The sequence below is a fragment of the Carassius gibelio genome, chromosome B23 (genome assembly GCF_023724105.1).
Source record: "Carassius gibelio isolate Cgi1373 ecotype wild population from Czech Republic chromosome B23, carGib1.2-hapl.c, whole genome shotgun sequence".
Lineage (NCBI taxonomy): Eukaryota > Metazoa > Chordata > Actinopteri > Cypriniformes > Cyprinidae > Carassius > Carassius gibelio.
Window position 1 is genome coordinate 21,308,236 of NC_068418.1, and position 9,027 is coordinate 21,317,262.

The 9,027-nt window shown below is 34.5% G+C and overlaps 1 long non-coding RNA gene across 1 annotated transcript; it reads left to right on the top strand.

The window, feature by feature from the left end:
* Positions 1 to 1,647: 1,647 nt before the first annotated feature.
* Positions 1,648 to 5,260, top strand: LOC128011267 (uncharacterized). The gene is made up of 2 exons (XR_008182520.1): positions 1,648 to 1,845; positions 3,096 to 5,260. It is a non-coding gene; the product is annotated as an uncharacterized LOC128011267 (long non-coding RNA).
* Positions 5,261 to 9,027: the final 3,767 nt, after the last annotated feature.

The window sequence follows — 9,027 nt, forward strand, 5'->3', positions numbered from 1 at the left end:
GACAACAAATGCGTGAAAGGTTAATTATTAATATTAATAAGGTTGTGCCTGTTTTTTATACAGTCTTTGGGTTGTGCCGAAAAAAAAAATCTTATGGCTAAAGTTTACTTCATTAATAATACATTTGCAATCGTCGCTTAGTCAGGCTTGGCTTTTTGTTTATTTGTTTATCGTGAAAATAATTTACTCAACTATTTTCCTTATATTATTTAAATATATTTCAGAATATGTGCCCGTGTGTGTGTGTGTGTACCTGTATATCAATTGGCCAAGTTTGTATTGATAGTGTGATACTGTGTGTATATGTTTTAACTTGCTATCCTATGATTTTAAGCCTTTTTTCCTCTCTTACAGGCTATATTTCTTCGTCTTGTTCCTCTCTTTTGCTCTAGTGGTCCAGCAGGTCAGGGTTTATGATGTCCTGAGAGTTATTTTCCAGTCCACGAGGCACAAACATGACTAGCTGTCATTACTAAGCTGCCCTTCTGTGAACTGTTTACAGTATCATGTAGCCTTTAGATTGTTTAGGCTCTGCTTAACCCTTATTAGGGTGGGATATTGGATATTATACCTGTCAATAAGAGAAGATCTGCCCCAAACTCATTAGTTGTATCCAGGGTCAGCTGAGTTATGTGGAGCACCAAGTTGAAGCTGTGGGCCTCAGTTAAAATTGCTGTGGAATCCACAAACAGTCAGGGGTCCAAAATCGTCACCACCTTCTTCTTCTAATGTCTCTGGTTGCATCAATAGTGCAACAGAGGCTTCAAACAGGCTGCGTAAACAGCTCTGTTCATAAGTCAGCGTTAAGAAGCTTTAAACCCCACTTTGATTACTGGTTCACGTCATCTGTCACAACAAATGAGGAAACAAATAGATTGTGACCTAATCCAATGTTCTGCATCCTAAATGTCATTCAGGAGGGTTCTTTGTGCTCATGTTTACATATAATAGCCATGAAAATATCACTGAACTGATCATTTAATCTGCTGACTCGAAAACACCTGCAGTCTGATCAGTACAATTCTGAAAATAAAACATAAAGCATGATTTGAGACCTCATTCAATATTCTTTCAAAAGAATCGTCACATTTACAAATGGACACCTAAGTGAGAATGTTCTCCAAAATAAAAATAAACTGATAAAGTAAGCTTCTTCCAGCTAATGTTTTCAGAACTTTTGCTCAGAATGTTCTGTTGAGGTTCTCTCAAAGTTATGAACAAATGTTCTTCCAGTAACATTAAGTTGTCAGGTGTTTAATAATGTTCTATTATAACAAAAATATTATTATTCATCGGTCATGGAATGTTTTTTTCTTTAAATGTACGTTTGAAAAATGATCAAATTGAACTTTTCCTATGTTTCTCTAACGTTTGCATAACCAAGAAAATAAATGTGTAAAATGTTTAATAATCAACATTTTGAACTCTTAGAGAAATAATGTTAACATAACTTAATGGGAACATTAGCAACATATTCTTATGACATATTTTTGTTAGTTCAAGTTGGCTCAAGTACAGTAACAGAGGCATTTTATGCAATTTATGAATTGCAAATTATGTAGGCCAAACCAGTAAATTTAACTGAAATATCTGCCCTCCAGTTTTTTTCCAAGAATTGGGCACACACACACTGGCCCTTCACAAAAAGATAGACAGGATTTCATGGAGACATGTGACCAGTTATATAAGCACCCAAAGCTTTATAAGTCTGCAAGTGTCTGAAGAGCAGTGGCAGATCCGTCTGGTGTGTGTGTGTGTGAGTGTGTGTGGACGGGAGCTTCTCTGGCAGCTGAGATGTTCTTCCGCATTCCTCTCCTGACGCCTGGATACATTCGATACCTGCAGGTGAGTGTCCAGTTTCTAACTGAGCAAAATAAACGAGTTCACAGTTCTCCAAAATGGTGATTACTGTTTATGCAAATATAATAATGCTAGTCCAAAACCAAATACAAATCACTTATAGTTTGACTGTGTGTATGTATGCATGTTTATATATTTTTTATCCATATCAGAAAGATAGTTAGTGACATTACCCTTGTCTATAGAAAGCATACTCTAGCAAAAAATATTTTGTAGAATAACACAATAAAACAATTTATTGTATTGATTCATGTTTTAAGTGGATTCTACTCCAAGCAAAATTTTCTATGGAGTCTGAAATTCTAAAAATGCTTTTGTAAAATGTCCAAAAAGGGAATTTCATTGTTCTTCAATGAATGTTCTTTTTTTTTAAAAGGCCTTGCACCTCTTAGACCCCAAACAAACATCCAGCATGTATGCCTTGTATTTTTTGTAATGGTTGTAGTTTTATACGCAAGTAAACATTTCAAAAATCTAAGTAACTGAGCATGTAAAAGATATAGGGAATGAATAACAGTAAAGTTGGCAAAGAACAGAGCCAATTAGACCAAGTAAAATGTATTAAGTTTTTACAAATACAAATATTATTTGTTATTAATTTATAAAGCAAATGTTTATCACTTGATTTAAAATCCATAATAATATTAAAAAAAACTGAAATACAATATTTGCAATATTCTGATAATATTCTTCCAGTCGTTTAACTGTGGGATTTTGGATCAGAATCGTGGTTTCCACAGAAAATTGAATACCAAGCCCAATGACATTAGACGCCTGCTCCAAATCTCGTTTTGTTACTATTTTTGGAAACAGATTCAGCTGCAATTAATCCCCTTTGGCATTTTGGTGTTTGTTTCCATCTAATATGTTTTTACATTATATAAAATTATTCTTTCCTTTTTCAGGGAAGATTCAAAGTAGAAGCACTATAATTGTGTCTATATATATATATATATATATATATATATATATATATATATATATATATATATATATATATATATATATATATATATATATACACACACACACACACATGTACACACACACACGTTTTTTTGTTTATCATGATAAGCTTCTTACAGGTCTTAATCTTGATCTAGGAAATTCACTAATACTTTTCAAACTTGTCTGATGTACCAAGTGTTTCTGAGAACTACTTCCTGGATGGATCTTCTCTCATCTCATGCTCATAGAAGGGCCATGAACACTGACCTCTGACCTTTTGCTTTTAGACTCAAGCGGCGCGGACCGGCCTGCAGAGGGAGGGCCCCGCTGTACCCCGCTTTGCCATGTTGCTGGGCCTTGTGGGTATTGGGATGTCAGGATACAGCTCTCGCCAGCTGACCTTGTACCACAAGCCATCGCCACATCTCCTGCGGTGAAACACAATGCAGAGAAAACACATCGCTTTTGTTTAGAGGTGCGTTCTTTCTTAAACGGACTGAACAACCCAAATATCATCATTATAGTTTTACCAAATCATGCTGAAGCTCATAGTCTTGCTTTGGGTGCGAGGATGGCCGATCCTCAGCCAAGCTCTCCCAAACTTGTTCTCTGGCAACAATGGAGTGAATTAAATTAAATTATTTAGTGAGCATCCTTCTGAATCATAAAATGACAGAGGGGATAATATATGGCCTTTGGTGGACCTCAAGGATGTCTCAAAGGCTTCTTCAGTTCACCATTTGGGACAGGGGTCCACTTAGCACTGGGTTATATTTTTGATATAATCCCATTTATGCACCTAAAGTTCATAGACCACCACAAGCTCCACAGTCAAAAAATCCAGCAGCCAACAAAACTAGCACAGCTGTCACAGCGCAAACATTATGCAGAAGTATGACTTCAGTTTATTGATTTTCTTAAAGTAATCTTAAAAAACATATTACTCTAATGAAGAGAGCGATATCTGCAGGTCACCTTCATAAGCTGTGAGTCACTATTTACAAGACAGGGCGTCATCCTTAAAATACACTGAGTATTTAATACCCCATATGTCTAAAGCAAACATGCAGGAAATAAAAGATTATATATATATATATATATATATATATACACACACACACAAACACACACACACACACACACACACACACACATAATTTATTATATATTGTCATACTTGAGTTTTTTAGTTCAAATGTACAGTACATATAATGTAAATGTAAATAAGTTGATTAAATTCATATATTTATATTTGAAATGTATTTCATGCTATATAAATTGCTAAGTATATATGTGACCCCTGGAGCACAAAATCAGTTATAAGCAGCACAGGTATAAGAGTAGCAATAGTCAAAATACATTGCATGGGCCAGAAATAGCTATTTTTCTTTTATGCCAAAAATAATTCTGATGTTAAATAAGGATCATGTTCCATGAATATATTTTTTAAATATACATCCCATAAAAATATCAAAATGTAATTTTTGATTAGCAATATGCATTGCTAAGAACTTCATTTGGACAACTTTAAAGGCAATTTTCTCTCTTGTTTTTTTTTTTTTTTTTTTTTGTGCAAATTTTCAAATAGTTGTATCTCATCCAAACATTGTCCTATTCTAGCAAACCATACATCAATGGAAAGCTTATTTATTCAGATGATGTATACATCTCAATTAAAAATAAATAAATGGACCCTTCTGACTGGTTTTGTGGTCCAGGGTCACATGTTTAGGAGTTCTTTAGCTTTGAGAGTAGGACAGTGTTTTTTGATGGGCCTCCAGGCTTTCCATTCACAAGCGTGTACAGAATTCCTCACCTGGCTTTTCTCTTCCAATATGGGTCTGGCATTCTGGTTTGCCAACCTCAGTGTCACCCAGACAGCAGGAGTGAATTTGCACCACCAAAATAGCCCATGAAGGACACTGACCTATCAGAAACTCTCTCCTAACTAGACATCTGATCAAAACAATCTCATAAAAGTGTTTATTTATGGAGGAAAACAATGTGTTTTTTGGCATTGATGTATGTAATGGATGTCTCACCGACAGCGAAATGTCATTGGTTTTGTGAATGGGACATGATTGATGTCATGACGTCTCAGACAGACACTCAAGAAGAATAAGAGCTTATGTTCTTAAAAGGGTCTAATCGGCTCATCCAATTACAGTTGGCTGTTAATGCAAGGTCAAAGGCTTTTATTTAGCAAACAAACAGTTGGCCACTCAAACAGTGACATTGTGTGGTTTAGATTCGTTGTGAACGCTCTGACTGATTTGCAGTGATTTGTTTTATTGTTGAGATTCTCTACAATGACTGTTAAGATTGTGACTATTTTTGCACTTTGACGGCAGGATTGATTGTATTTTCAATGCTCTTTTTAAAAGAAGAGAGAATATGTTATGTTGTAATATATCTGTATTTATTTACAAAATAAAATATTCAAGCACTTAAAGAGACTTTGCATGGTTACGTAGCCTACCTACTGTATATAAATGAACACAGTATAGATTTCTGTTCATTTGATGTAAAGCTAATTAAAAACAGAGCTATGATTTCGAACCTTGTTTATTTATTGGTTAGTTTGTTTAAGTGAACGCATTCATACTGTATGCACAAAATATGCACACAAATATAACTGATAGTCCAAATATCAAAACTCCATATTCATGCAGTAGGGGGCAGCACTGCACCAAAACCTCTAAAAATAGCAATGACTTCAACTTTAAAAGTAGGCAGAAAACACCTATCCATTATAATCTGATTAAACCTACTAAACTGTTTATGCTTGTGTTTATGTAAAACAAAGAAAACGCTGAATAAGAGTTGTTTATGAATGTCTGATCTTCAAGACAATCACCTGTGGTCTTTAGTAGCTATGTTGCAAATGCACTGACCCACTTTAGCTACTAAGCTCTTCAAATCCAAACCAGGATCAGCTTGTCCGAATTACTTCTCCTTTATACATGCAACCACATACAGCAAATGAAGGGATACACGGACCTACATAAATGTGTGCCTAAACAGTCTCTCTCGTGTTTGCACACACAGATGTGTGTTAGGTTAACAGTGCAACTTTCTCGAAGGCAATCTGATTGTGTTTGTTTGCCGGTCATTAAAGATAACTGGTCTTTTGCCTTTGCACTTTATGTGTGTAAATAAGCAGCTGTGTATGCAGAAAGAGAGAATAGGGGTGATATCCTCAGGATGAGTCAGCATGTGATCAGACTTGAATCCTTGATATGGGTGTTGGCCGGAAAGAAGATTTATAAATGAATAGAGAGCTTTCTCTCACGACTCTCTCCCTCAAAATAAAATGCAGATTCATAGGCCTGGTTTAGAAGTCAAAATGAATGTTAAAGCAACTGTATGTGTGGGGTTTTTTTTACCTTGAAATATCAGTTTTTAAATGATTATGAAGGTGCACTGCATTCTAATAAAGCGAAAGACTTCCGTTTCTTTCCCAAAAATATGTTTCTGCGTAATTTGCGGGTATGAAATTCCACGAATAGAGCGGATTGGTTTACGGCAACAACGTGCACTGCACATGAACAGCTATCCCATAGACATATAAATAATAATAATATTTATATGTCTATGAGCTATCCACTCTATTTACGACAGCGAACTTCACACAGACGACTGCTTCAAAGTCGCAAAAATACATTAAAACAACATACAGCTGCTAGCTTTCTTTTACTGTCTATGCTGCTAGCGCTAATCGTTGTTATATTAATGATTCGGTCATTTGCCAGTGAATAAAATACGATCCAAACCTACTTGCTGTCTTGTTGAATATCTTGTTTCAATTTCTGAAAAAAAAATTTAAAGAGAAAAAAAAATCAAAGAATTTCTTATGATCGCCGCATGGCTGTATTTATAAAATTAAATTGTTTATTAAAAATACAAAACCATAAAATTGTAAACTATTTTTCTATTTAACTGTTTTGTTATAATATATTGTAAAATGTCATGATGGCAAGGCTGAATTTTCAGCAGTCTTCAATGTCACATGAACCTTCAAATATCAGCTGATTTTTATTATTATTAATGTTGAAAATGTCTCTTAATTGTTGTGCGAATTTTTTTAGGAAAATATCATTGTATTTGAAATATATATGATGACAAGACATACAGTCAAGTATGGTGACGCATACTCAGAATTGATGTTCTGCATTTTACCCCTCCAAAGTACACACACACACACACACACAGAGCAGAGAACACACACACACAGCAGTGAACACACACCCAGAGCAGTGGGGAGCCATTTGTGCTGCAGCAACTGGGAAGCAGTTCGGGGTCGTGCCTTCCTCAAGGGCACCTAAGTCGTGGTATTGCCAGCCCAAGACTCAAACCCACAACCTTAGTGTTAGGAGTCAAATTCTCTAACCACTAAGCCATGACTTCTCCTTTTAGTCCCATTATTATTATTATTATTATTATTATTATTATTATTATTATTATGTTTTTTGTAACATAAATGTATTTTAATTCCATTTTATAAATGTTCTTGCTAAAAATTCTTGCTGAATAAAAGTACTGATTTAAAAAAATAATACAAATCTTACTGAACACAAACTTTTGAGGGATAGTGTATACAGGTGCATACCTGTTTGTTTGGTTTAACACCTTTACACCTCACAGATCAGTTCTGTTCACATCTTTAATCAGACAGGACTCTTATCACACCAGCGCTCTACACAGGTTCTGTTTATGTATTTACTGTAAACATGCCTGTATAAAGATGATGTCTGATGACCCTTCTGATCTGTAGTTTTTTTTGTGTTTTCTCAGATAAGGTCAGCTTTTCTGACTTGTTTGTTGTGTGTAAATTGTAATATTATAGCGTAAGCTGCTGTTTTCCAAGCTATTCTTCATATCTGCCAAGACTCACAGAGGGAAACACGGTCAACTTCTTAAACAGCTTCATAACCCTCGAGTTCATAATCTCCTTAATGAAGACCCCGAGGAGACGTTAGAAGTGCTCTGCATGTGTTTGAATTCTTTAAGCAGTTAACAAAGAGTATATTCTTTACATTTAAAGCATGGGAACATTCACATCACATGAGCACATTTATATATATATATATACATCCAAGTTATGTCTTATAAGCAAGACTATTGATTAAACAGGCTTATTAAATGAAAAACTTTACATTGGAGTCACATGGATATACTGCACAGTAGTGTATTCTTCACATTTAGAGTGAAGACATCTAAAGTATCTATACGCAAAACATTTATGGATGTTTCTTCCACTTCTGGCATTTTTATTATCCAAAGAATCATTTTTTATAGAAAAGTTTATTTTTGTTAAATAGAGGTTATATTAAAAGTGCAATATTCGTTTTAATATGTCTTGTTTAATAGTCAATTAAATCCCAAATCACAACCATCCCTCATGTTTCCAACACCATTAATAATTTTACCCCTAATATTATTTAATGAAAATATTTTTGTACTTTATTTACAATGTCATTGAAGTGCTTGAGATGAAATATGAGACACAACAACAAAGAAAATCTATGTTAATGTCACTTGTTTTTTGACATACAGTCAAACCAAAAATTATTCAGACACCAGATATAATTTGTTATATTTTTTACTAGTGGGCGCATGACACTATAGTTCATTTATGTAAGTGAGTATAGAAAAATAAAGTGAATTTTGATATATTATTTTTTTTTATTATTATTATTATTGCTAATGCAACATTTTTTCACCACAGACAAATCATAAACTGCATTACCTTATATTTACTTGTTCATTACATACCTTTCTATCAAAGTTATCTGACATTATCAAGATGATGATTTGTTCTGACACAGTGTAACTCTGAGTTCTTGACATTTTATTACCATTATTTAAACTAGTGAATAAACTGTGATAATGTGATAAATGTTGAAGGTATATATATATATATATAGTTTTATTTAATGTTTTTATTTTTTACTTAAAGAGCCACCCAATTTGATATTTTATCATTTATGCTATACCTAGCTTTTGAACTCTGGGTAAAGTGTCTAATTTTGCAGGCTCACTAAAGTCTGCTTATGAAAAGCTTCTACACTGACTGAACCTCTAAAGACATATTTGACTGCTCGTGATAAGCCTCCTGTCCGGGTGGGAGGGTCCGAGGGGGCCATCGCCCCGCCCACATTACCATGACAACCAGCTGATCAGCGGCAATCTGATCCGCGATGGGAGGAGCCGCGGTCC